Source organism: Aquarana catesbeiana, linkage group LG03, assembly GCF_042186555.1.
Source record: "Aquarana catesbeiana isolate 2022-GZ linkage group LG03, ASM4218655v1, whole genome shotgun sequence".
In the NCBI taxonomy this organism is placed as follows: Eukaryota; Metazoa; Chordata; class Amphibia; order Anura; family Ranidae; genus Aquarana; species Aquarana catesbeiana.
The window spans coordinates 637,665,478-637,693,413 of record NC_133326.1 but is presented as its reverse complement, the minus strand read 5'-3'; the positions used below and the strand labels follow the sequence as shown (position 1 = coordinate 637,693,413).

The window sequence follows — 27,936 nt, the reverse complement described above, 5'->3', positions numbered from 1 at the left end:
AAATGTGCTTATAAGCAAAAAGGTGAATTTGAATAGTCCCAACATTAGACATATAGTGCAGTGTTGCACATTAGATAATATAAACTGATGGAAAAGTAATGAAAATTAATGAACAACTTAGTGGAAAAAATTTTTTGATGAAAAGAATATATATATAGTGTAAAAAATATAATAAAGTCCAATGGCAGGAAGTGAAAACGTCTGTAATCGGTGACTTTCGTGAAAACAGCTGATCAAATCCAGTGACTTGCGGTGCTCCCCCTCAAAGATCCCCACTCACCAGCTCCCTGCACCCCTGCAGGGGTAGTAGGCATGTAATGGTAGGCACCAGTAAGATGTGTATGGGTCATCAAGGTCCACCGCTCCAGCTGTGAGGTCTCCTTCAGTGTATCCTCATAGAGAAGAAACAGGGCTCCATAGTGTGATACCTGTTTTCTTTTGTCTTTCAACCTCTTTCTGTTTGTGCTCCATGTTCAGGGTGGAGAACAGCTCTGCGATTGTGGGCAGTAGTGGGCTGAATGTCAGCCAGTGTGCATTCAATCTCCAGAGGAGCACTCCATAGACGGGAAGTACTTACAGAGCATGTACGTTGATGTATTTCATGTTTCTTAGAAGGAAGATGTGTTCAAGGGAGTTGCAGGGAAACTGGTACGGGCGGAGCTCCCTGCCCCTGCAGGGGTATGAGCGTGTGATGTCTGCCTTTAATCGCTCCGATCCCACCGGTACCAGTATCCTTCCACTTAACCCAGTGCAGATGAACCACTCGTTGAGGAGGTACAGACAGGAAGTGATGTCAGATGCAGACAAGAAGTTCCAGGTGAGAGTGGATGCCTGGTTTGGATATGTGCTGCAGTAAGGGGCAGTGAGTCCCCCTCCCCTCCTCAACGAGTGGTTCATCTGCACTGGGTTAAGTGGAAGGATACTGGTACCGGTGGGATCGGAGCGATTAAAGGCAGACATCACACGCTCATACCCCTGCAGGGGCAGGGAGCTCCGCCCGTACCAGTTTCCCTGCAACTCCCTTGAACACATCTTCCTTCTAAGAAACATGAAATACATCACCGTACATGCTCTGTAAGTACTTCCCGTCTATGGAGTGCTCCTCTGGAGATTGAATGCACACTGGCTGACATTCAGCCCACTACTGCCCACAATCGCAGAGCTGTTCTCCACCCTGAACATGGAGCACAAACAGAAAGAGGTTGAAAGACAAAAGAAAACAGGTATCACACTATGGAGCCCTGTTTCTTCTCTATGAGGATACACTGAAGGAGACCTCACAGCTGGAGCGGTGGACCTTGATGACCCATACACATCTTACTGGTGCCTACCATTACATGCCTACTACCCCTGCAGGGGTGCAGGGAGCTGGTGAGTGGGGATCTTTGAGGGGGAGCACCGCAAGTCACTGGATTTGATCAGCTGTTTTCACGAAAGTCACCGATTACAGACGTTTTCACTTCCTGCCATTGGACTTTATTATATTTTTTACACTATATATATATTCTTTTCATCAAAAAAATTTTTCCACTAAGTTGTTCATTAATTTTCATTACTTTTCCATCAGTTTATATTATCTAATGTGCAACACTGCACTATATGTCTAATGTTGGGACTATTCAAATTCACCTTTTTGCTTATAAGCACATTTGGACACATTTGGGGATCAATATAAGTTCGTACCGTGGTGTTTTATTTAACTTTATTTTGTTTGGCTGTCACTATTGATTTTTTATCAATTGTCACCTATTTAATTTGTGTTGATTAATCACATGGTGTACACCTGCATGTAGGCATGAGACTGATCTGCTAGCACAGTCCACTCAGGTAACGGTGGACATTTAGATCCACTACCTAATGAGGGATAAAGGTGTGTATTTATTATTATATAGTTCCTGGTTTCTTTTGAGGTTCATTAAATTATAAATCAAGGTACCCTGATAAGGTAGCGCCATCCACCCCTAATCAATTCCTTTCATTATTTAACTCACTCCTTCGGGGGTAAGTGCAAGGGGGGGCTGCAAGCCTCTAGGTCCGTGAGCGCGGGAACCCCTCTCTGATTTTTAAGTCTAGCAATAGCTTAGCAAGTCATTTTCAAACTTGCAGCACAATTGCTTGCTATATGGGAAATGGATACCCAAGATTGGGATGATGCTTTAATCAAATTTAAGAACTTAAAGTGAACCTGTGACCAGGCTATGGACACTTAAAATGGTTGTAAGCCTGAAAAAACACAAATCAATTTAATCATACAATTAAATACATTCTACCTGTACTAACTATCCGAGCTTGGCTTTGTATCTTGAAGCATTCCCCTTCCGCAGAAATCCACCATGCTCTTTTGAGTAGAATAAACAGGAAAAATATCTTAAAAATCAGGAAGTTAGATTACAAACAAGTCCCTTCTAAGCTGTAGGTGCTATGGAGCTATTCATCTTCATTCATAGCACAAGCACTGAAGTCCTTCAAGTCCTTTACTCAGCACCTCAGCTTACTCTGGTCTTCCTTACAAGAGCTCCTGTTTTGTGTTTTGTGCTTACATTAGAGATTAGGAGCCTAAGTACAGTAGCTGATTAGACTTAGACAAGGACTTCAGGGCTTCTGCTGTAAATTTTGAGCATGAGTTACTTCACAGTGGATGCAGCTACAGAGGCCAGTGAGGACTCGTTTTAACCACTTGTCACCTGCCCACAGATTTACTGTGAGCGGGCGGCACAGCCAGGCACCGCAATGCAACCGCATGGCGCGGCAAACCTCCTGGTTTTCGGGCATGCATGCATGTGCCTCCTGCTGATCTCGGACACAGCACGAGCTTGTCAGCAGGATTCAGCCAATGATTTTGGCTAAAATCTGCTGACCTGTTGTGGCCAATCACAACACAGTGTTCTGTGTTTACATACACACAGAGCTCTGTGTACACAAAACATCAATCTGAAAAGCAGGAAGAAAAAAAACAGCCAGATCCGTGAGTAAAAATAGCACACATTACACTTTTTAGGCACATGGTTAACCCTATCATTGCCCCTTGATGTTAACCCCTTCCCAGCCAGTGTCATTAGTACAGTGTACAGAAGTAGCACTGATCACTGTATTAGTGTCACTAGCGACATCAGTGTCAGTTAGTCAACTAGAGTCCCTCCCAGACAGTGTCAATTAGTGCCTGATTGCCCACCACGCTATCACAGCCACACTATAAGTCACTGATTACCTCCATTACTAGTATAGTGCTTGTAGGGATCAGTATCTTAATCACGATTAAAACTATACTAGTGTCTCTAATAGTATTGTGTCCCCAAAAACACAGTTTGATTTTTACCAAAGACATGTAGCAGAATATATTTTGGCCTAAGGCTCCATGCACACTGAAGCTGATAAACTGACGTTAAAAGCTAGTCCCGATGCCAGGAAAAAAGCAGTGTTAAAAACACGATTTTATCAGCTTTTGCATTGGCGTCAATGCGCATTTAGCTGTGCTAGCTTTTAGCTGCGTTTCTCTGCCTCTATTGAAAATCAATGGTTCCCTATGGGAGCCCAATGATTTGAATAGAAGTCGCACCAGACGTTGTATCATGATCATCCGACTTATGGCGCGACTTGTGTGCTGAGGATGTTAAAGGGGAACCCTGCCAAAATGAAAAAAAATTGGCGTGGGGTTCTCCCCAGGATGATACCAGACGCTTCAGTCTGGTATGGATTGCAAGGGGAATCCCCCACGCCAAAATAAAATGGTGTGGGGTTCCCCCAAAATCTATACCAGACTCTTATCTGAGCACGCAGCCCGGCAGGTCAGGATACTGGGGGGATGAGCGAGACACGATCTTCCCCCCCGGTGTAAGGCTGGGTCCGCTGTGTGCAATGACTTATATTGACATGGGGCGGGGCCACCCGCTGATGTCATCTGGAGGCCCCGCCCCCTTGTGACATCACCACCCGGGGCATGATGTGACAATGATGTCACAAGGGGGTGGGGCCTCCAGATGACGCCAGTGGGTTGCCCCGCCCCATGTCAGTATAAGTCATTGCACACAGTGGACCCAGCATTACACCGAGAGATCGTGTCGAGTCAACATCAGAAGAAGAACAGAGGGAGACGACAGTGGCGAAGACCCGGCAAAAGAGCGAGAAGACAGCAGAGATAGAAGACCTGGCAGAAGAGGGTGAAGACAGCGCAAAAAGGAAAAGAACCAGAGAGGGAGAAAGACTGGCAGAGGGAGAAGACATCGCCAGAGGAGGAAGAAGAGCCGGAGAAGGGAGAAGAAATCAGAAGAGACGCCGGAACTGCCCTAATAAAATACTTTAAAAACCTGTGTACTGTGTTTATTTTTGACACTTTTTTTTAGGTGAATGAGTAGGGGTACAATGTACCACATACTCATTCACATAGGGTGGGAGGCGGGATCTGGGGCCCCCCTTGTTAAAGGGGGATTCTAGATTCCGATAAACCCCTGCCTGCAGACCCCGACAACCACCGTCCAGAGTTGTCGGGAAGAGGCCCTTGTCCTCATCAACACCCAACCCCCATGTAGAGGGCATGTGGCCTGGTATGGTCCAGGAGGGGAGGAAGGAGCGCTCGCTCTGCATGGGTCTGGTATGTATTTTGGGGGGTCTATGGTTTGAATGGAAGTCGCAACAGAAGTCAGCAACTTGTGTGCTGAGGATGTTGAAGGGGAACCCCCGCCAAAATGAAAACAAAATTAGCATGGGGTTCCCCCCAAGGACGATACCAGACCTTTCTGTCTGGTGTGGATTTAAAGGGGAACCTTATGGTGTACCCCTTAAAATTCATACCAGACTGAAGGGTCTGCTATCATCCTGGGGGGAACCCCACGCCAATTTTTTTTTTTATTTTGGCAGGGGTTTCCCTTCAACATACTTAGCACACAGGCCGCACCACAAGACGGATCATCATGATCCGACTTCTGGTGCTACTTCTATTCAAATCAATGGGCTCCCATAGGGAACCATTGATTTGGAATAGAGGCAGAGAAACATCTGACGCTCTGCATTCAGTGTTAAACTGGGTTTAACAGCTTTTACTGGCATCTGGTGTTTTTAGGACTGCTCTTGAACGTGATTTTAGGGCATTCAGACAACAGCCCATGAACTCCTCTGCTGATAAACTCCAAAAAACATGGACACATAGGATACCATGGAGAGGAGTTAGGGCTGCTAAAAAAAATGCCCAAACTCCCAAAAACTTTATCAGCTTCAGTGTGCATGGAGCCTTAATGAATGAAGAAGTTTGATTTTATTGGATATGTTTTATAACAGAAAGTAGAAAATATTGGGGGTTTTTTTTCAAAATTTTTAGTCTTTTTTCATTTGTATAATAAAAAATGAAAACGAAAACAGTAGTGGTGATCAAATACCAGCAAAAGAAAGCTCTATTTGTGTGATAAAAAATGATATAATCTTCATTTGCGTACAGTGTTGCATGACCATGCAACTGCCAGTCAAAGAAGCACAGTGTTGAATAGCAAAAAAAGAAGGTAAAACCTTCCCGGAGGACAAGTGGTTAAACCTCATTTACCCTTTGTTAGGACTATGTAAATATGTTAATGTCCATAGCTTGGCCACAGTTATACTTTAAAGCTTGGTTCACACTGCCGCAACCTGAAAGTCGCGCGACTTTCCGTGTGACTTTGCTAGGCTACGTCCTGGTGATTTGCTAGCAACCTGAGTATGACTTGATGTGACTTTGAAGCGACTTTTAGGGAATGCCTGGGTAATCTTCCTGTAAAGTTGTATCCAAATCACATTAATATAGATGAGGATCCGACTTGGAGGCGACTTTCATTAAAGTCTATGGGCACAAGTCGGATAGAAGTCACCTTGAAGTAGTACAGGAACCTTTTCTAAAGTCAGAGTGACTTCAGGAGTGCTAATTAAGACAGCTCTCATTGACTAACATGGAATTTTAACATGTCACACAATTTGGGGTCTCACAAGTCGGATCCCGAGTCACGGCAGTGTGAACTGAGCCTAAAGGGGATTAAAAAAAAATCAACTTTTGCTGGAATACTCATATGTGTACCGTGTGATCATGTAAATAAAGCTTTGGATCCTTCTGAGGAATCCTTGGTGTGCTGATGACATTTCTCCCACCTGAAACAATAGACTTCCCTGCAAAAATAGACCCCCTCCACTCACAATAGATCCCCCAGCAGCTAGCATCACTAGACCCTGAAGCCCACCCCAGCACTCCTTCCCATTACATACATTCTTTAGCTAGAGGTGCTGGAACTGCGTTCCCACTAAAAAAAAGCCCTGAGTGGATGATGTACAAAAAGGAAAGAGAAGATAATTTGGCAGACCAATTGCAATTTAACTGCTATGTGAAAGTCATCCACTGCTCGAAAATAAAAAAAACACATGACCCGCACTCTGTGTTGGGTTTTTAAGTTGAACTGCAACAAGTTTTATTGGTAACAGATAGGTCAGAGAGTCATTCTCTCCCTTGTCATTGTCATATGTAACATCCCCCTTCTGATGTGTTTCATCCAATGGACTTAATCATAGGAGGCCTTATTACAGTTCAGCAAAAAACACAGCAGAGGGCGGCTTATATTTTTATATGCCTGGAGGGGAGAAGGCAGATCCCAGAGAGGCCGTGCAAACACTCCGCTCCAGGCAAACATGTACAGTGATCAGCCCCAGATGCACGGGCTCTCTGGGATCTGCCTTCTCCCCTCCAGGCATATAAATATATAAGCCGCCCTCTGCTGTGTTTTTTTATCCACCACTGTTTGATAAACCTGCCCGATCGTTGTACTTTTTTAAATGAGTTTGATAAACCAATCGGACATTTTTTTTTCTAAAATAAAACCAAAACTCACAAATAAATGAATTATATTAAAGACCAATCGATATCACACAGAAAAAGAAATACCAAAATCATTATTTGTCAATAAATTAAATATATATTTATAAACTCAGAAATGTTGGGACTGACTTCTGTTGGATTGCTTTACATTGTTAGCAACAGTCACCTATGCCCACAGCTAACTCAAGAAAACTGATGCAGTCATTATAGGTTCAAAACAACCTAAGCCTTTTATCCTTTGTCATTTGAAGCTCTCAGAGGCCCAGTATTCCCAAGTTAATGGGAGAATGTGCAGCTTCTTCCACAAAGAAAGATATATACTCATTGTTTCAGAGCTGTCTATCCTAGAGAAGACAATATAGGATTCTCACCTTACTTCCTCTATGGTCTAGTATGAATACATTTGTGTCAATACACAGAAATATATATATATATATATATATATATATATATATATATATATATATATATATTTATATATATTTATATGGAGCTATACTTGAGTTCCAATCAATGACTTTGCCAATGCTGAGATGGCATCTTCAGCCTGCTCAGGGCTGAAGGAAGCATTTCCTTAATCTCCACTACCCCAGTAATTAGATGGCAACATACTTTTGTACAGGGCTTTTTTTTCTCAGAGAATAGCTGCAGGAACTCCTGCCTTCTGAGTCAGCCATCGTTTCTGCCCCCTACCCACCTCTGAGCAATGTCCCTTGGTTCCACCTTCTACATACCTCCCAGTACCGCCCCTTTTAGAGAATACAGAACCAAGTATCATTTTGTACAACTAAGTGATTTGTTAATGATAACAAGACAGTAAAATAGAATCCCTGCTTTGAACAACAATAGACCCCACCCCAGCAACAGTAGACCCCCCCCCCCCCCCCCCGAAAGAATAGACCTCCTTTAACAACAATAGATCCCATACACAACAATAGACTGTCTCCCCCCCCCCCCCCAGCAACAATGCTCCCCCACACCAAAAAAACACCCCAGCAACAATAGACCCCCAGCAGCAACAACAGATCTCCCAGCAGCCAACATCAATAGACCTCTCCCCCACAACGTTCGGTGAGTCGAATCCACGAGTCCGCCCGAAGCCCTCCCAGCCTCAGGCTCTAAATATTTGCTTCCAAAAAAAACAAAAAACCCATTGAAATCCATACGTCCGGCACCCTGCGTGTAGATTAGGGGCCGGGTGCATGGATTAGGGGGGTGGCGCCCCTGTGCCCCTAATGGACGGGCCGCCACTGCTGAGAACATATAAACAACTTTTATGACACCCTAGCTTATAAGCATGGCTGCTCTCTGTCAGAAAAATGCAGACCCCATCACAAAGACTGGCGTGCAGAAAAAGGCAGAACAAAATCAAAACTGCATTACAAGTAAATTAATTAATTGCCGCCTTCCACGGCTTTAATAAATTGATGGATTTGTTTCTAAACGGTCAGCTCAAGTAGTCCCGAAGGAATGAAAGAGTGGTGTCATTTTTAATAAGTGTCTTTTGACTGGTACTTAAACACGCTGGATGGTGTTAACTACAACATTACAGTGTCATTATTAATGTTATTATGAACAGAATTCCAATCAGTGGTTCCATGTACCGTACTTTAGAAAGAGTTCTGATTACATCAATTGTAATATAGGATCATCCATCTTTGACAAGGTATTTCATTGATTTTTAGTTATAGTTAATGATTTATGTCAGATTGCTCCATGGAAGACATTTACCTATTATGTGAAGTGATGGGAAGAAATGGAATTTGAGCAATAATAATATTTGCAGCATGCTAGAGGAAGCGAATAATAGTAAATTACACCGCTACATAATTACAGCAGCAGGACAGAAGAGGAGATGGTTCTTAAATTATAACTGAAGTGAAAAAACTTTTTTTTTACATCTTTGGATAGAGTGATGAGGGGTTTGATGATTGCTGGGCTTTTATTGCTGTCTGTGTACCCGTGTACCTGATTCACACTCTCTAAATGTCCCGATAACTAGCTGTTGTCAGACTGTTTCAGCCTGCCATGTAAGTTCCTGCAGTCTGATACACAGCATTCCTATAGTCTAGTGAGGTTGATCTGTGTCATCACAGTCAGCCACAGCTCCTGAAGGTAAGGGTTGTCCTGAGAGGTCAATCGTTCCTCTGTCTCTGCCAGCAGTACACAAAACCCACATGAAGCCCTGCATTGGGAACCCACATCAAGCCTAGTACTGGGAACCCACATCAAGCCCAGCATTGGTAACCAACATCAAGGCCAGCATTAGGAACCCACATCAAGCTCAGTATTAGGAATCCACATCAATCTCAGTTTTAGAAATTCACATCAAGCCCAGCATTAGGAGCCCACATCAAGCCTAGCAATAGGAACCTAATTCAAGCTTAGCATTAGAAACCCACACCAAATCCTGAAGAACCATGCAGTGTGGATGAGATGCTGTGAAGTGGGCAGAAAAAGCCTGCCAGAGTAGAGTCTCTTCCACAGATTCACACTCTCTAAATGTCCTGATCACTAGCTGAATGTACCTGGGTTCAGTTCAAGGTGGGTTCGGCAAGCTTTACGGAAGTTCAGGTGCTGAATTTGAACCCCATTAAAATCAACAGGAACCATCTGCGAGACTGTGAGAGAATGTCTAATTTGCATGGTCTGAGGGATCGTTGTCCTATCTAGGAGTTTGCTTGGCCCCTTCACTGCAACAGATGTACCAGATTAATTACAATTCCGCGTTTTTACGCATCAAGCAATGGTTGCGGATCTGGCATGTTTACATATCAACCATATTTCGTTCCTTGGGCGTGAAGATGTCAATCCTTCCCAAATTTTTGTTTTATCTCCACGTCCCTCCCTCTCTATGTCTCCCGGTCCACGATAGAGGCCATTCAATTGGAGGTTATTATGTTTATATGGAAAGATAAAAAACCTTGTTTAGGTAAAGGGCTTCTGTATAGGCTTCAATTGCTTGGGGGCTTAGGTGTGCCCAACTTGTTGAAATACTATGTAGCTTCCAGAATGGTGCAATTGTCTCAGTGTCATACTTCTCCAACTCATATAGTGTGGCTTAGATTTGAGAGCATATCTATAGAGCCCTATCACCTTCCTGGTCTTCTATGGTGGAGGTCAATTCGTTTGTAGGATCTACCTGTCGGAATGAGATAGTCAGTCAATCATACCATTTATGCTCCCTATATAAAGACAAACTGGGCCTTATCTCTTCCCTCCCTGGGTTGGCCACTTATCTGGGAGACCCAAACTTTACTCCAGCTTTCACCTCCCCTGGCAATTTCTCCAGATGGATAGATAATGGTCTAGTGACATTGGAATCCTTATTACAAGGTTCCTCTTTTAGTTCATTTTCCAGTCTACAACAACAGTATAACCTTCCCCATGCAGAATTCCTTAAACACTGTCTGGGAGCTGGGAGTTCTGCCACGGTGTTTGAGCGGATGTGCAACGATGCCTCTAGAGACTGTGGCACCATTTCGCTGATATATAAATAGGGTAATGAAGGTGGTCTTCTTTCCAAATCATTAGCCATGTTGCAGTGGGAGGCTGAAACAGGCCATGCGTACTCTGCGGAGAAATGGCAGGATATGCTGTCCAAAATGCACAAGGGTACTAAATCTATTGGAAGCAAAAGAAGAACAAGGTGTGCCGAACTAAGTGTAAAGATTAAGCCACTGGGAAATTTAATAGGCAAAACAGCCAAATGGGTACTCACATAACATGACTGGTGTATAGCTGATGTCCCGTATGCCCCATCTCAAACCATAACCCCAACTTTTTTATGTTACCTTACTTAATAAGTAAGTACACCACTCCATCTGGATTAAATGGCCATCTGGCCCCTTTATTAACATATTACAAATTTTATAAAATTAACTCTATTTAAATCTATATATATATATATATATATACACTGACATATATATATATATACAACATATAATAACACCAACTTTTTAAACTACTGCTATGTCTGAGGTTCATGAAAGAAGGTATTCTACCGCATTGGCTGCACCACCACCACCTCTGCATCCTGGCCCCTAGCCGTGATCCTACCAGCTAAGGGACGTACTATTGCCACCTTCTTGTCACTGCAGCCTGATAACTGGTAGCCCATTATTTCCAGATAGGGAGGGTACCCATACCGAGATAGGTCCAACCCGTCCCCACACCATATCCTGTTTACCTTCCACTATTCCAACCTTCACAAACCAGAGACCCTTGCCCATATAAACCTCAATACACAACAACATTACATACCATACAGTCAACAACAGGGAGGGAGGGTGGGAAAAACTTACTGCCTGTGTCCTGTCTCCTACACTGATGCCCCACAAGTGAGCTGACCCCTCCATCTGCAGGGGTTAAAAATTAACTACAGCCACACCTACTCCTCACCACTGACCATACCTCCCCCCCTTTCAGCCCTAACCCACTTCCTAACAGGAAATTCCCTGTGCTACCTACCACAGATGTCCCCCCAGTCATGCTGGCCCTCCACCCAGGTTCCCTTTAGCTGCGGGCCTGTTCTTGAGAGATAAAAGAGCGTGACAATAACGAAATCTATTGCGGTCAAGGAAACAGTTGTAAAACTACATACCAGTTGGCACTATACCCCTGTCAGACTTCATACAATGTACTCATCGGTGCCAGACACCTGTTTTAGGGGATGCACGGACAAAGGTACACACCTCCTCATTTTTTGGAGCTGTAAGGCCAGTAAACGCCTCTGGCAACTAGCCTCCTCCGTTGTGGCCTGAACTACAGGGTCTATTATCACTCTCAGTTTTCCCATGTGCTTGTTCTTTGCTGATCTACCTGAGGTCCCATCCCCTGACCAGAGGTTAGTTCATACCTTATTTAGCGCTATCCATTGGGCAATAGCCCTAAATTGGAGATCCCCTTCAATTTCCTGGTCTCAAGTCATGCAACACATGGCATTAGTCAGAATAATGGAAAGGATCCACCATACAGTTATGGATACCATACACATATTCGATCGCAAATGGTCTGTCTGGTCCTATTACTAGTCCTTCACGTATTATTAACTTGTTACATTTTAGAGGCTGGAATATTCTTGCCTAGGCAGATTGGTGATTCTGCAGTTAAACCTCTGACAGCACTTGATTTATCCTGAACATAGGGTTACTGTTTTTCTTTTTTTTCTGTTTCTTTCCTTTCTGAGAATTTTGTGTGTTTTCCTTTTTTTTTTCTCTCTGTTATTTACTTTAAGTCTATTTAAGTTCCTTAGTTATCAGGTTGCACTATGAGAGGCATTTGCTTCTTGAGAAAGACTATTAATGAATATATCTGTACTCATCACTGTTTTCATTGCCTCAATGCTGTCGGGGGTAGGGGGCAGCAATTTTAATAATACTAAAAAAAATGGAATCTCCACTTGTTTGCACCCCCCCCCCCCTGCACTGCCACATTTGGCACTTTTTGGGGGGAGAGGGGAGAGGGGAGAGGGGAGCGGGTACCTGGTTTTGACAAGTACCCATCCCAACTTCTGGCTCAGATAGCCACGGCAAAGTGAAAGGTTCGCCCCCTCTTTCTCCCTCAGTCTTCTGGGACACACCACAGGTCCCAGAAGACTACAAGATTATTCACAAGGCACAGCACGACTCACCTGTTTCCCTTACTACAGATGGTGCTGCCTGCAGCCGAAGCTGATTGAAGAATCGGCTTGGGTAAGGACATCACGAGATCCCTGGATAGGTAAGTGTTCTTATATTTTAAGTCAGCAGCTACAGTATTCGTAGCTGCTGACTTTTACTTTTTGCTTTTGCTTTTTTACTTTTTCTGAAGGAGCTTTCTCTTTAAAGTGAAACAATAAAAATGCTAAATTCTTTTAAATTCCATTCCTGGGGCATGTCCTTAACCTGTCTGTGAAGTGGCGCATATGTATAATGTATAAAATCTACTACAGCAAAACTGTGATTTACAAAGAAAAGATATTGCAGTTGACATTGCTGGTAAATGACAGTTTCTGGCCACTTACCTCTGCTTGTAAACAAACTGGCTGGGGGTTCCCTACATCTGGACTCTATACTAGGGGACCCCAATAGTATAGCACCCAAAAAAAACAATAATGTGGGGTTCCCCATAAAGATACAGACCAGACCCTAAAGTATAACTAAAGAAACTTTTTTTAGTTTTGGATAGAGTGGAGATGGATTAGCACACCTATTTTTTTACTGCTGTCTGTATCCCATTGGGGAGATTCACACTCTCTATTTGTCCTGTTTGCCCTTATCATTGACAGTAAAAGTAAAAGAAAATCCCAAACATTGGGTTGTCCCCAGACAGGAAATCTTCCAATAGGGTTGCTAGTTATGGTGACCTGGAGGGGCCCAAGGGATTTCCCTAATTTGCAGAGATATCCTCTCACTTTCTGTTTTGGCCATGAGTGAGATAGTGAAGGTAAATCTCCCCAGATGGCAAAAAATCTGGTAGGGGTTTTAACCCTCCCTTACTGATTAAAAAAATGTGCCTATAGTTCTAGTTTAAGCTGGTTAAACACTATTTCTTCTAGTTCCTAAGGAGGGAGCTTGCTGGAAAATTATTATTATGATATTATTATCAGCAACTGCATCCGATCTGATCCAGTCACTGTTTGGGTATTTCAACAGCTGTCAAAATACAATAGCAGTAGAGTTGTTTATCCTGCAGGCTGAACAAGAGAAAAAACATCAGTGTGTGACCAACTTTATCCTTGATGAGGGTCTGATAGGGATGCCAAGGGGGACCCCACTCAAAAATAACAAAAAGGCATGAGGTCCTTGTGACGGACCTCTTGGCACCCTGCTTGGGTGCTTCCGCCAGGATACAGCTTCCGTCACAGCTTCCTTCACTCTGGAACCAGGAACCAGGTATTATAGCTGAGCATTACACCCAAGAACTAGACACTAGCTTAGGTGCCAACTGGAACTGACTTTATTGTAACTTTTCGCAGAATATATATCACACAAACTCAGGTAAGAGCTTTATCAAATTATCCTAAACAATGCAAACTGTAAATATCATTAGCACATCTAAAGCCCCATTAGATCGCTGGACTAATTTTACAATCGTACAGAGGCTCCCAACTGTAGTGCATATCAGGCTTAAGGAACAGCCAACATAAACATAAACAGTAATCTAATTAAACAGTAAGCTAATTAACAACTAGTCACCAAGACAAGCCTAGGTGGCTCAGGTCAGTGCCCACCCAGACAGTTCGGCCCCACTATTCAAGAAGACCCAGGGCTGTCCAAATCTCATTAACCAACTTTCTTTTCACTTCCATCTTCTCACTGAGTTTCAAGTTGGCAGAGACCATCATGGCTTCCTTGACTGTTAAATGAGGTAATGTCATCTTGCATTATATAACAGGACATCTACTTGAATGCTCACAGCTCCGTCAAATGCCAGGGCCCATAGTCAGTAGGCAAAAGGCTACCCTGAAGCCCCCTCCAAAAGCCCCTGTCCCAGTTGGATCTGTCACAATCTCCCCATATTCTATTTTCTATTCACTCAAAGGGAAGTTATTACCAGCAGTCTATCCATATCTTCACTGATAATGCGCCTGTGAGATTTCATAGATTTCACTGGCAGCTGGATTAGCCCGGTGCACATTCATCCCATTATAAATAAGGTGAATGTGACGGTGGATTGCAGAACATATCTTATTGAATCTCACTTGCAGTGGCAAAACCTTGGGGGCCCCCTCACAGGTTTCTTGAGGTTTCTCTGCACGCCCCCTAGTGGGATAATATTGGACTAAGTAGTGTGCAAGCTGGCCACTAGATGGAGATGACCATAACTTACTGTACATTACAAGTACATAGGTTGCACCAACATTTTTTACAAACTGACATCTGAAAGAAGATTAGCTTTTAAGAGACAAACTGTAATGTTACAAGCCTAACCAACAGATTATAATCTGAACAATAACATGAATTCTGAGAAAGAGTGTCTATACCAGGGCTGGACAAATCCCAGTCGGCATAGCAATGGAAAAAAAAAACTCCCAGGTGACCAGACATATTAGTACTTTACATGCAGTTCTGATAAACACCACTAGACAGTGTCTAGTAGAAACCTTCCTTCAGCCGCCACTAGATGGTGCCAAGTAGAAATGGGATTTTCTCAATCACTGGCCATTACAAAAACAGTGAGGGCTCATTCACACTAGTGCGGAGTGCAGCATTTTTCTGCACTGAGCTGTGATGCATAGAAATGAATGCAATCACTTTGTGACATTTCAATAAGGTTAGAAAAAGAAAAAAAAAGGGGGAAAACGTGTGTTGTGTTGTAAAAATGCAATGCACCACCCCTTAAGCCAGTGCCGCATGAACACCAGGTCACACAAGAAAATGTTTTCCTGGGTGGCCAGTGTGACCAAGCCCTAAACTGGAGAAAACTCCTTTGTACACATATTAAAAAAGAAAAAAGAAAACTATGTCCTGAAGAAATACTGTGTATTTGTACACAACTGTGTAAAATACCATGACATTGTAAGTTAAAACTGCTTTTTTGGATTAAGCAAGGATCTCTATATATTTTTGTGAATTTGCACAATGATCTGTATAATGCATAAGGTTCTAGTTCTGATGTTAAGTGCAAATACATACTGTATATATACACAGTATGAGTCTCCTGGGATATGGGGCACAAAGTTGTCTTCAGGTTTTAAACATTACCATGATGTTTAAAACAATTGTGTACCAATAAACAATCTTTCTTGGGGATATAGCTTCATAGATCTACTTTTCATTCATTATTTTTTGCATAATTTGATGTTTATCCTTTAGTACTCATTAATACAGACTCATTGATTTGGGAGTTGTCAGTAATTATACCAGAGGCTCTTGGCCAGGGAAGATTTTTGAGGGCCATTATCCGATTTAATTTTTGCTGATTACCTCAATTTGTTGCAAGTGTTCCATCCTCAATTTATTTTTGATGTGTGTAAGAGAGTGAGACAGCATGTGGGTCAGTACCTTGAAAGCACATAGGTCGGTACTCTGAGAGTGAGAGAACATAAAAGTCAGTACTTTGAGAGTTAAAGACCAGTGAGGGCAATACTGTTAGACTGAGAGAGCATATAGAGCAGTACAGAGAGACCGAGAGAGAATATAGATCAGTACTGAGAGACTGAGAGAGTATATAGGTCATTATTAAGAGAGCATATAGGTCAGTACTGAGAGAGCATATAGATCAGTACTTAGAGACTGAGAGAGTATATAGATCAGTACTGAGAGAGCATATAGGTCAGGACTGAGAGATCATATAGGTCAGTACTGAGAGACTGAGAGATCATATAGGTCAGTACTGAGAGACTGATTGAGCATATAGATCAGTATGGTGAGACTGAGAGAACATATAGGTCTGTACTGTGAGACTGGTAGAGCATAAAGATCTGTACTGAGAGAGTATATAGGTCAGTACTGTGAGACTGAGTATATAGGTCAGTACCATGAGACTGAGAGAGTATATAGGTCAGTACTGTGAGACTGAGAGAGCATATAGGTCAGTACTGCGAGACTGAGAGAGCATATAGGTCAGTACTGCGAGACAGAGAGCATATAGGTCAGTACTGCGAGACTGAGAGAGCATATAGGTCAGTACTGCGAGACAGAGAGCATATAGGTCAGTACTGCGAGACTGAGAGAGCATATAGGTCAGTACTGCCAGACTAGGAGACCATACAGGTCAGTACTGTGAGACTGAGAGAGCATGTAGGTCAGTACTGTGAGACTGAGAGAATATACAGGTCAGTACTGTGAGAGTGAACGAATATATGGGTCAGTACTTTGAGACTGAGAGAACATACATATCAGTACTGTGAGAGTGAGAGACCATGCAGGTCAGTACTGTGAGAGTGGTTGAACATACGGATCAGTATTGAGAGATTGAGAGAACATACGGGTAAGTACTGTGAGATGGAGAGAACATACAGATCAGTACTGTGAGACTGAGAGAAGATACGGATCAATACTGTGAGACTGAGAGAACATACGGATCAATACTGTGAGACTGAGAGAACATACGGGTAAGCACTCTGAGACTGAGAGAACATACAGATCAGTACTGTGAGATTGAGAGAACATACGGATCAGTACTGTGAGACTGAGAGAACATACGGGTAAGCACTCTGAGACTGAGAGAACATACAGATCAGTACTGTGAGAATGAGAGAACATACAGATCAGTACTGTGAGACTGAGAGAACATACAGATCAGTACTGTGAGACTGAGAGAACATACAGATCAGTACTGTGAGACTGAGAGAACATACAGATCAGTACTGTGAGACTGAGAGAACATACAGATCAGTACTGTGAGACTGAGACAACAAACGGAACAGTACTGTGAGACTGAGAGAACATACGGATCAGTAATCAGTACTGTGAGACTGAGAGAACATACAGATCAGTACTGTGAGACTGGGAGAACATACAGATCAGTACTGTGAGACTGAGAGAACATACAGATCAGTACTGTGAGACTGAGAGAACATACAGATCAGTACTGTGAGACTGAGAGAACATATGGCTCAGTACTGTGAGACTGAGAGAACATACAGATCAGTGCTGTGAGACTGAGAGAACATACAGATCAGTACTGTGAGACTGAGAGAACATACAGATCAGTACTGTGAGACTGAGAGAACACACGGATCAGTACTGTGAGACTGAGAGAACATACGGATCAGTACTGTGAGACTGAGAGAACATACGGGTCAGTACTGTGAGACTGAGAGAACATACGGATCGGTAATCAGTACTGTGAGACTGAGAGAACATACGGATCAGTACTGTGAGACTGAGAGAACATACGGATCAGTACTGTGAGACTGAGACAACAAACGGAACAGTACTGTGAGACTGAGACAACATACAGAACAGTACTGTGAAACTGAGAGAACATACGCATACCTCCCAACATTTTGAGATAGGAATGAGGAACACATACTAGAAAACATATGTAGGCATAGGACATGCCCCCTGCCACGCATGTAATAAAATCCACAAGTGCTTTTTTTTACCACTAATATTCCTTTATATTGGCTTTTAAAATTAACAATTGCAGCAATTTAGAATTAGGATGAAAGGTTTAGCACTGGGAAACACTTTTTGAAAGATAAAAAGTGCATTTCATATACAACTATATGGATCAGACCAAAATGAGGGACAACTGAGGTGGAATGAGGGACAGAGGGACATTGCTCCAAATCAGGGACAGTCCCTCCAAATCAGGGACAGTTGGGGGCTATGCATACGGGCCAGTATGCCTGATAGTGAGAGAACATATGAGTCAGAATTGTGAGAGTTAGAGAACGTACAGGTCAGTACTGTGGGTGTGAGAGAACATAAAGGGTCAGTATTGTGAAAGTGTGAGGACATAGGGTCAGTACTGTGAGACTGAAAGAGCATACAGGTCAGTAGTTTGAAAATGAAAGAACATATGGCTCAGTATTGTGAGAGAACATTTGGGCCAATACTGTGAAAGAGAGAGAACAAATGGGTCAGTGGTGTGAGAGAACATATTGGGACAGTATGAGGGATGAGCTTAGGTTCAGTCCGAACTCTTAAAGTGTTATAATAAAGTCATATTTCATTTTTCTTATCAAACATGTTATACTTACCTGCTCTGTGTAATGTTTTTGCAGAAAGCAGCCCAGATCCCCCTCTTCTTGGGTCCCCCACCAGTGCTCCTAGCCCTTCCCTCCAGCCCCCAGAGCAAGCAGCTATAGGGGCACCTGATCAGGCTCGCTCCAGAGCTGCTGCTCTGTGTGTCTATTCAGACATTGAGCCGTGACTTGGCCCCACCCCCTTTCTAACCTCATTGGCTCGCTGACTTTGACAACAGTGGGAGTCAATGGCTCCCGATGCTGTCTCAGCTAATGAGGGTGAGTCCCCAGAGGACCGGGGTTCTCGAGCACATCACTGGATCAAGATGGGGTTCAGGTAAGTGTTAGGGGGGCTGGGAGGGACTGCTGCACACAGAAGGTTATTTTTAATCTTAATCTTTGCCCTGCAGTTGCACATATACAAGGAGGCGGGCATGGTTGTGACATCAATAACCTAATATAACTATGTGGCCATATCATGGCCTGGCCACAACTGATTAGGCAAGCACTGAAAGCTTCCTTCTGGGTTCTACTGAGCATAGATTCAGACCGAACCCAGGCTCATCCCCAGTCAGTACTGTGAGCTTGACAGAGTGTATGGGTCAGTACTGTATGCAGAATGGATCAGTATTGTTTATTTGAAATTGCCTCCCCCAAAAAACATGGGGCAAATAGAATTTCCTGTGCCTGTTTTGATGTTATTTTTTACTCACACACTCTTTGGTTTCTGTTTGTGAAATTGTATAAATATGTTAGTAAGATAAGTTTGCTAAATACCAATTGTCATGGTTACCAGTTATAGTTTGCTAACTCCGGACCTAATCTTTTCAGGTGACTTCTAAAACCCATATGAGATTTGGCCAGGACTGGTCCATGGTGTCCATTTATACTGAAAAAAGGCAGACTAATCCACCCAGAGATGAGCAAATCTTGTAAAACAAAATATTCCTTTTGTCCTATTTGGCTTGCTTACCTTGAAATTGCACCACTCCACAAATACCCTTCATAAGTGATCACAAGAATCACTGAGAACTGTTATTAACTTGTTCTTCACCATCTCCAGGCATTGCACAGCAGGATCAGGTGTTCCTAGCAGCTCCTAATCTCCTTCAAGTACTAGGGATTTGAATCCGTTCAAATGATCCTACTTAACAGCAGACTTTAGACGCTGTGTTCTTTATTCAGCTCCTACCACTCCTGAGCCTGCAATTCTTCATACAGGCTTCTCACACCATCTTATGCATTATGCATGAAAATACTGTATACACCGCATTCACTATTCCTTTTTTATATGCTGCTCTTCCTATGGGGTCAGTCCATCCAAGAGATTTTGGTCAATGTTGATGGATTGAATAACAGAATGAATTTTCAAATCTCACCAGCAGTAAGCTATCCCTGCTTGGTTTCACACCTAACTCCAAAGAAGCTATTACATAGCTTAGCAAGGATAGCTCAATCTTTCTGCCTCATTCTCCATGATGTAGAAATAAATGGGGAACCCAATAGTAAAAGTGAGGTCCCCCAACTGTGAAGACCATTGAAAGTGGGCAAAGTTGTGATATTGACCTTTTGGCTTAAGTCCCTGAGACATCAAATTCTCAGGGAGTAGGTGATATGCCACCATCTATTCAGAATAAAAATATCAATTTTGGGCAAACTAGACTTTTAAGAGAATGAAGTGCATGCTCTGTGAACTGTCAGCACTCCAGAAATTGTTATCTAAGTGGCAATTTTACTGAAAATCTCAAGGAGCACAACACAACATGATAATTGTATGGACTGATTTATTAGCAGTAAGAAAAAAGATCTTTATGGTTTCATCATGACAAACTAACTTACAAATGTCTGAAAGCCTTGGGTCAGATTCAGATCTTTGCATTGTTGGAAGGCGCAAACTGAATGCAGTGTTGATTACTTTCTAAGGCACCCACCGGCACACCATAATGCATGTGCATTTGAGCACACCACAATGCACAGACAGATGTGAACATTCTGTGCATTGTGGTTTACTGCTTTCAAAAAATGTGCAAATGCGTTATGTCTGTTGCAGTGCCTTGGTTTGCTATATTAAAAAGCATGTTAACATTTGATATAATGCACATCAATGCATGCATGGTAATGCATTGAAAATTTATGGATCTTGCTTTAAGGCTCATTTAGACGTATACATAGTGAGTAGGGGTCTTTAGTAGCACTAAGCAGTTGCGTTGTCAAGTATTAACATGCATTTCCTTTGAGCAGTGATGTGTTCTGACGCACATTGACGAACATTTTCAACGCTTTAGTAAATTTAGAATTTGAAGTGGATAAAGTTAATAGCCGTTGAACAAGGATTGTTAACACCTGTTGCCAGTGCATCAAAATGCATATTGTGCATTTTCTAGGAAAAGGTAAACTTATGCAGCCCATAGATTACTTGAGTACTCGCGGGGAGCCTTCCCAGCTGGCAGAATATAATAATTACTGACAGTGGCTATAGCTGCTGGCAGTAATTGCATGAAGAAAAATCTGACAGAGTGGTTGTACCCAAGTCGGCTGAGCCTTCAATCAATGTGTAGCGACACCCCCGCAGGGGCTGCTGAAAATTGTGGTTTGTCTGTCACCCTGCCCAGTCCTGCATTCACTCACAGGCACACCAAGACATGAATCAGTCAGTGAACTTTGGTTTCTTTTGTTTTATTGATGGACATAACTTGGATGGGAATGGGAGATATGGGATGCCCAGTGTGAATCAAAGCAATTCGTTTTGGGACACTCCCTGTACATACTCCTTCAGCTTCCCCCTCACACTCTTGCTTGAAGCCTATTCCTCCTCGTTCCTCCAGCACATAACTTCCTGCAGACTGTTACTCTAGTCACCTCCAGAACAGCACTTGGTTCCCAGGATCAGCTAGCACATTATGTTGGTTGGGCCTGACACTTGCTCAGCCAAGCCTTAGTAACCGCCCTTTGCAGGCAGGGACCGCAGACCCCTATGGTATAGCAGAGAAATAATGGTAGAAAGTCCTTGTGCCAGCTGTCCTAACTATGGCTACTGATCCCAGTTAGCTCTCTTCAGGCCCTGCCAGCCCTCCCGGCTGCAGCTGCCTCTTTCCACTGCCCTTTCCACAGTCTACTCCTCTGGTTCTGCACCCATCTTTGACTGCAAGCTCCCAGTCCTCCCAGGCGTGCCTCCCCAGTCCTTCTGACTGTGCCTCACTCACCAGCCCTCCTGGCTGTGATCAGTTGTCCTCCCTGGAGTCTCTCAGCAGTGAGCTTTCCCGCTGTCCTCTCCTTGCTCTCTCTTGTGCCTCCGTTCTAGGACCTTTTCACATGTTCTTGAAAGGGGTCACGACTGAACCAGCCCAGGCCCAAGGTCACCCCCCCAGACTGGAGAGCTACCGCTAAGGCCCCAACAGCCTTAGCACTCTATCAATCCAGCTCTTCCACCCAACATCCCCTCTCCAGCTGAACTGACCCTGGGTATTTGAGGAGGCCTGCCCCCTACCAATCCACACTGGGGATTGGTCAGGGCTCCCCAGAACACCCCAGGTGGCTCCGCCTCCCCCCAGCCCCTCTTGCCAGAAAGCACTAGAACCTTCTGGAAAGAAGTAGGAGGTCCTAGTGATGTCACCTGTGAGCCACCCAGCACTACTCTGATCCACTCCCAACCCATAATGGCCTAGCAACCAGCGAGGACTGCTTAAATTTACCTAACCTCTCTAGCACACTAATAGAGGGTGCTACACATGTATGGCCGGTTTAACACTTTAACCATTATCAGTGCTGCCGCATCAGTGCCCATCAGTGCAGCTTTTCAGTTCCCATCAAAGCGTCCGCATCAGTGCCCATCAGTGCAGCCTCATCAGTGCAGCCTCATCAGTGCCCATGCAGCCTATTAGTGCCCATCAGTGCAGCCTCATCAGCGCTCATCAGAGAAGAAAACAAAATTGCTAAATTTTATAAAAGAAACAAAGAAAGTACTTTTTTTTTTAAACAACAAAAAAACAAAAAACCCAGTGGTGATTAGCTACCATGAAAAGAAAACTCTCTGTCTCAAACAAATGATAAAAACTTCAGATGGGTACATTGTAGCATGACCATGCAATTGTCATTCAAAGTGCGACTGAAAGCTGAAAATTGGCCTGGGCAGGAAGGGCGTGAAAGTGCCCAGTAGGCAAGTGGTTAAGCACATAAAAATATGGATATGTCATTTGTTTCCAAATGCAATGCGGCATTGCGATAGAAACACTTTTTATTTTGGGGAAGTTGGACACATACGTTTTAGTGCATTGCAGCACGTGCCTTTAACACGCAACAGTGTAAATGGGCCCTGAGTATATCTTGCATTTCCATCAGTTAAGTTGATACCTTTATTACAATATTTAGAAAGCTGACAGATCCACATGTATTGAGTTAGTTTTGCTGTCTTCCACTGCCTACTGCAATACTCATGCTATCTATGTTCTGCCTTCAATGTCAGGGATCCATTATGCATAGCTATCACACAAGACCCTCTTCTGACATCCCCATATGAGTGGTCACTTTCATCACAAAACTATTTCAGTCTTTCTTGGTGTCAACATCACTGTAATTACACAAGTCAGTAAATAATATGATCCACTAACAGGCTTCTCAGTTGGGATTTCCATCACCAAAGCATCACTGACTGTCCGCCGTGTTGGAGAAAATTAAAGGTGCACTTTTGTCAAAATTAGAAATTAGATCTTGACTTGTATGCTGGGAGAATACACTTTATTACCAAAAGTATTGGGATGCCTGCCTTTCCATGCACATGAACTTTAATGGCATCCCAGGCTTAGTCTGTAGGGTTCAGTATTGAGTTGGCCCACCCTTTGCAGCTATAACAGCTTCAACTCTTCTGGAAAGGCTGTCCACAAGGTTTAGGAGTGTGTCTATGGGAATGTTTGATCATTCTTCCAGAAGTGCATTTGTGAGGTCAGGCACTGAGGTGGACTAGAAGGCCTGGCTCACAGTTTCTTCTCTAATTCATCCCAAAGGTGTTCTATCGGGTTTAGGTCAGGACTCCATCAACCCAAACTCACTCATCCATGTCTTTATGGACCTTGCTTTGTGCACTGATCCAAATCATTTGGTGGAGGGGGGATTATGGTGTGGGGTTGTTTTTCAGGGGTTGGGCTTGGCCCCTTAGTTCCAGTGAAGGGAACTCTTCAGCATACCAAGACATTTTGGACAATTTCATGCTCCCAACTTTATGGGAACAGTTTGGGGTTGGCCCAATAGAACACCTTTGGGATGAATTAGAGCGGAGACTGCGAGCCAGGCCTTCTCCTCCACATCAGTGCCTGACTTTACAAATGTGCTTCTGGAAGAATTGTCAAACATTCCCATAGACACACTCCTAATCCCTGTGGACAGCCTTCACAGAAGAGTTGAAGCTGTTATAGCTGCAAAGGGTGGGCCAACTCAATATTAAACCCTACGGACTAAGACTGGGATTGCATAAGAGTTCATGTGCATGTAAAGGCAGGCATCCCAATACTTTTATTAATATAGTGTAAGTTTCCTGTTGAGCACTTTCATTTTCCATTGAGAAATCTGATGATCCTGGAACACAAATGCCGGTAATGCTGAAACTCAGCTATCACATATACCAAATGTAAAATATGAAAATCCTAAAGGTTTTTTCGAGCTATCAATCACCAACTTCATCTTGACATATCGCCCTACTGCTCTCTAGTGCCCTCATCACCTTCTCCTGTGCCGGCCTCCAGAACTTCTTCAGCACCTCTCCCATCCTTATCTCCCACCCTGTCCACCTTTAGAGGATCCCTGAAAACTGATTTATTCAGAGATGCCTGCCCTGTCTCCACCTAAAAACTGTACGTCGACCACCTTCATCAGCTCATCTACCACAGTTATTACCTTTTGTACCACCTCCTTCTCCCTTTCAGAGCAGGGCCCTCCTAATCCTTTTGTATTGAAGTATATTGTAACTGTACTTACTTTATATTGTAAAGTGCTGTGCAAACTATGCAATATAAAACCTAAATAATAACAATAATAATAAGAATAATAATAATAATAAGAAAAATAATAATACATTTTCACCAGGAGAAAGGTTTATCTGTCGCAAAAAATGCTGAAACGTTCATTTAGGCTTCTTTTACATTAGCGCCTCTCCAAAATCGCAGGTTTCCCAGTGCGACTTTGGAACGCAACTTTGGTACAACTTTGCTCTGCCTTTACATTCTCTGGACCAAAGTTGCATCAGAAGTTGAACCAAAGTAGTGCAGGAACCTTTTCTGAAGTCACGACGACTTCTGTAGTGTTAGTAGGAACGTCTCTCATAGAAATACATTGAATTTCACATGTTCTACACCTTGGGGTCTCACAAGTTGGATCCCAAGTCGCACAAGTGTGAAAGAAGCCTAATGTAAAGCGTTGCATGACCAAGTAATTGTCAGGCAAACTGTCACATCACTAAAAACTGAAAAATGGCATGGTAATGAAGGTGTATCTAGAGGTTATAACTGGTTAAGTAAACCCTGTCATTACCTAAATTAATGCAAAACATGGTATTAGTCAACCATTGGTTGAAATGATAGAGATTGTCTTAAAGCGATTCCGTCACCACCTTAAAAAAAGGACAAACACATTTTAAAAAGCTTTATGGAAAAGTGGGCTTTTCATAAGTATTTGTCATGCTGCCTATGTCAGTGATTCTTAATGTATTAAAGAAATGACTCTGCCTGAAGATTCTTCTGCATCTGATACACCTCTGGGTTTGTCGGATGTGTATGACTCCCTCTGTAATTTTGGATTCCATCTGCTAACCCCTACGGCACTACAGCACTCAGTAATGACATAGGGACTCAAAGCAAAGCATAGAAGATGGAATTACATTGTTCAGCGGGAGATCATGCACAAGTGTGCCTAATGCAGAAGAATCTTCAGGCAGTGGTTCCTCTTGAATAAATGTAACATTTTTTTTTCCTGCTAGGTGATGACGAGGTCGTCAGAGAACAAAATACCAAATATGGTACCAAATAATACCAAAAAACATTTTTTTTTTTATTGAAAAGGAGTCCAGCCAGCCTTGAAAATAAAAAAAATGTGGCTCAGGCTTCAATACTCACTTCCTATATGGCAACATCCCTCACAGTACTTCTTCTCTGCCACAAGATTTCCTCAGTCTTCAAACTTGAATATTACCCAGGATCACTCAACCCAGAAGACTGTGGAAATACTGTGAGTGCAGGATAACATAAACCTGCTTCCTGAGTGCATAAACCACTGCTGATGGGACCACAAGTGGACTGGGGGGGGGGGTGGGAGCAGGAACCCAGAATTGGGCTTTAAGACCACCACTATATGATCCCCCATCTAAGGGGTAAAACAAATCTTAATGCTTAAGCCCAATTTTGCAACTTTGGCATGTGTTAGTAAAACTGTACATATTACAGTGGAACCTTGGATTACGAGCATAATCCGTTCCAGGAGAATGCTTGTAATCCAAAGCACTCACATATCAAAGTGAGTTTCCCCATAGAAGTCAATGGAAACAAAGATAATTTGATAATGACTTCTATTACATGCAATACTGGATGTGGCCATTAGGTGGGGGGGCGCCGGAGAGCCTTGGAAATACTCGGGGACAGCTTGGCTGAACTCGGAAAGGCTCGGAAACACTCAGGAACTGAGTATTTCTGAGTGTTTCAGAGTATTTCCGAGTGATTCCAGAATATTTCCGAAGGCTCCAAACCGTTCCGAGTGTCCCCAGCGCCCCTGCACCCCTGGCCAAATGCGGCACTGCACACCCTATTAGCTTGAATTCTGCTCGTTTTGCGAAACAACACTTGCAAACCGAGTCAGAATTTAAAAAAGAAAAGTTGCTTGTCTTACGAAATGCTTGTTAACCGCCTTACTCGTTAACCGAGGTTCCACTGTATCACAATTATTTTGTGCATCCAGGTGGATTATACCTTGTTTTTTTCAGGACATATTGGGCTTTCATTTGGTGGTAAATGATAATGGATATCTCCTGATTTTTTTTTATGTATCATCTAAAGAAAACTGGCCAAAATAGTAAAAAAAAAAGCTGATGTAGAGGATGCCCCAAGATTGCCAAAGTGTATCAGGTTACTATTGTTTTGATGCATGCTGACATCTAGTGGTGGTTTAGGGTCATTACAACATGAATACTTTTGTGCCTTCTTATCTCCCTCTGTCCCCCCCACTCTGTTTAGTGCTAGTTAGTTCCGTTCCAAATAAACCCTCCCTGTTTCTTCCATGTTCCCTCAGTCAGTGTTAATTCTTCACAGAGACAGGGCTTAGGAAAGCCATTGTCTTCCTACACTTAAAAAAAAGTGGAAAATAACCTTGGTACTGCACATATCTAAAGTAAAATTGTGTTCAACATCTGTGTCTTATTAAAGAGTTAAGCTGCATGTGGATGATGCCAAGTCAGCAGGTGACCAGACAGACTAAGTCTCTGGAGATATGTCAATGTATAAAACATTGAAACAGAACAAAGCAGCCGAAGATTGAATTGGAATAAGCGTTATTAACATTCAATTACAAAATAGCTTATGGAGCACTTATATATGCTTTTCTATTCCATTGTAGCAAAAGTGGAGTTTTCTTTTAAGGCTCCAGATTTACACTTGAGATAATCCCACCCCGGGGTCTTAAGCACCCTCTTAGCAGCACGCAGCACATCAAGCCAACTTGAAACTGGATCAATCAATATTCTCAAGAAAACAAAAAAATATGGCCGGAATACGTCTTCTCACGGAAGCTTTATGCATGCAGTCATTCTAATCGAATAAATATTTTGCAAAAAATATTATGATCGAGATTCAATTGTCACTTTTCAACACAACATAGCAGTAAATTTCAGGCAATATTTGCTTCACCGTCTAGTGTGAACAAGTCATCCTCTTGATTTATAGTGAAATCTGCCTTTAATCACTTTTAATTTATTTCCCAGACTGGGCTCACTGTATTTGAAATGCATTCTGGCTGCAGGCCACCAATGGGCATTTTGTCAAACTCACCATTAAGATGTGAAGGTGAAAAACATACACATATAGGAGTGAAGGCAGTGAACCGTGCTAGCTGAGTAGAAGTATTAATTAGATTGAGGAGAATGGTTTCTGCCTGGGAGGCAGGAGATAAAAAACAGAAGAAGATGGCGGCTGAAATAGGAAATAAAGAGGAGGAATTCTTACTACAAATCAAAGGTTCCAAATACATATGCCATACACGCAACATTTCTCAGGACTGTTATACAGTGCCTTGAAAAAGTGTTCATACCCCTTTAAATTTTCCACATTTTGTCATATTACAAACAAAAACATGAATGTATTTTATTGGGATTTTATGTGATAGACCAACACAAAGTGGCGCATAATTGTGAAGTGGAAGGAAAATGATAAATGGTTTTCATTTTTTTTTACAAATAAATATCTGAAAAGTGTGGCGTACATTTGTATTCAGCCCCCCTGAGTCAATACTTTGTAGAACC

General features: G+C 42.8%; 1 protein-coding gene across 2 annotated transcripts in view; it reads right to left on the bottom strand.

The window, feature by feature from the left end:
* Window positions 1-27,936, bottom strand: part of OLFM2 (olfactomedin 2) — a 522,305-nt gene that overhangs the window by 9,812 nt on the left and 484,557 nt on the right. The window lies entirely within an intron of this gene.